The 1,977-nt window shown below is 39.2% G+C and overlaps 1 long non-coding RNA gene across 2 annotated transcripts; it reads right to left on the bottom strand.

The window, feature by feature from the left end:
- Positions 1-325: 325 nt before the first annotated feature.
- Positions 326-1,853, bottom strand: LOC106534058 (uncharacterized). 2 transcript variants are annotated; one of them, XR_001312313.1, is made up of 2 exons: positions 1,404-1,853; positions 326-1,372 (listed from the first exon to the last, which is right to left on the bottom strand). It is a non-coding gene; the product is annotated as an uncharacterized LOC106534058 (long non-coding RNA). The 2 variants fall into 2 exon arrangements; XR_001312314.1 differs by having other exon boundaries at positions 1,435-1,846.
- Between the last annotated feature and the right edge of the window lie 124 nt (positions 1,854-1,977).

Here is a 1,977-nt window from a genome sequence, read left to right as displayed (position 1 = left end):
GTGTGTGTGTGTGTGTGTGTGTGTGTGTGTGTGTGTGTGTTCATGATGATGTATTTTGTCCGTGGGGACCTGTTTATAATCTGTAGATGTTTTTTATTAATAAATGTGGACATATTAAGACAGTGCTTGTTCCTTTTTTCAAACCAAAGTTAAATTAAACTGATTAATATAAAAACATTTATAGCTTATGGAAGGTAAAGGCAAATAAAATCTAGAGAGAAATTATTGTATTTTTTTCTTTTAAACTTTATTTTGAGTTGACATCAGAAATCCTTTATAAAAACCAGATGAAGCAGCTTCACAGCTCAGCCTGATGAAACGAGGGTCTCAGAGGAACATCTTTATTTGTTCTGAAGCAGGTTTTTTTTACTTTGCATGTTTCCTCTGCTTTTGATTCTGTTGTGGTTCGTTAAGTTAATTAAGGTATTTCTTCTAGCAGGTGGGATAAAAAAATAAGCATCATCTTAAATCCGTTTAAAACCATATTTAAGTTTGATCAGTTTATTACATCATGAAGATTAACGTGTTTGAGTTTGTTCTTTCATTCAGATGTTTGAACTTAATCTAAATTCTTCATTAATGTTGCAAAAGGGGTGGAGCCTCACAGACAGGTGTGTCAGTTCTAATTAAGAGGACACGCAAACCTGTTCAGTACTTCAAGTAAAATACATTTACACAAGTAAAAAAAAACATTTACTAAAGAAAGTACTGCTCAGTGTTTGTGTATTTTTACCAGTTTATTGTGYTCCTGTTGGACTCAGAACATCTTGTGTTTTTAACTGAACTACATTTATTACTCAGTTTTAGTTGCTGTTCATGTATCAGTTTTTCTCACATAGAAAATTAGTTTTATAAAGTTCATCAGCAGGAGTCAGACTGAACATATGAAAGAATATAACCTTAAAGTCTGAAACAAAACTCTGTTAGTACAATTAACACAGGATTTTCTACTGTCACTTAGCTGTGGCGGCCATCTTTAATCATCCAACCATCACTTTCTGAGAGTTTCATTAAAAGCTTCATGAAATATTTTACTAACAGACACAGCAGAGAGAATTACATAATCAGCCATGTTTCATGGCACTGGGTGAAAAACTAACTGTAGAAGTTTAGCACCATAAAACATCATCTGAGAAGGTTTCTGTGTCAAATTAAGGGTGTTGAACTAAAACCTTTAAAACTTAGCCTCATTTCCACCTTAACTGAGCCCCTTGGTTAAGGTGGAATTAAATGTCAGAGGTCAAACTGTCCTGAAGAGTCTCTGTCGGGGTTTTGGGTTCAATTCTGTCCTGTCCTGTGATCCAAACAGCTCTGCTCAGGAGCTTCTCTTCATGCTAACGTGTTTCTAACATCTGTGTGCTTCATGATTCACCTCCTGCAGCTCCATCACAGCCTGGCTTCACCTCCTGCAGCTCCATCACAGCCTGGCTTCACCTCCTGCAGCTCCATCACAGCCTGGCTTCACCTCCTGCAGCTCCATCACAGCCTGGCTTCACCTCCTGCAGCTCCATCACAGCCTGGCTTTGGTCTGGAAGAAGCTCATGACGGCGCTCAGACACTCGTCTGACAACCAGCGCTCCATCAGCAGCTCCACCTCTGCATCGTTCACTTTGTACAGATGCTCCTTGTCCACAGAACGGACCAGCTGTTTGGACAGAGCCAGAGACTGATGGAGACACAGAGGACAGAGACACAGAGGACAGAGACAGTTCAGGGTCTTCACTGAGCAACATTTAGTTGCAGCTCAGTTTGTGTAACTCTGTTCTTTCCAACCTTCAGATGTGTAAAACCTGAACCCTGTCTGACAGGAGGAGTCTCATGTTCCATGTGTGTTAAACTGTAATGTGGAAACATGTGTGTGTGTTAAACTGTAATGTGGAAACATGTGTGTGTGTTAAACTGTAATGTGGAAACATGTGTGTGTGTTAAACTGTAATGTGGAAACATGTGTGTGTGTTAAACTGTAATGTGGAAACG

This window comes from Austrofundulus limnaeus, unplaced genomic scaffold (assembly GCF_001266775.1).
Source record: "Austrofundulus limnaeus strain Quisiro unplaced genomic scaffold, Austrofundulus_limnaeus-1.0 Scaffold1080, whole genome shotgun sequence".
In the NCBI taxonomy this organism is placed as follows: domain Eukaryota; kingdom Metazoa; phylum Chordata; class Actinopteri; order Cyprinodontiformes; family Rivulidae; genus Austrofundulus; species Austrofundulus limnaeus.
The sequence above is the reverse complement of the archived record's forward strand: the minus strand, read 5'-3'. Positions and strand labels throughout refer to the sequence as shown.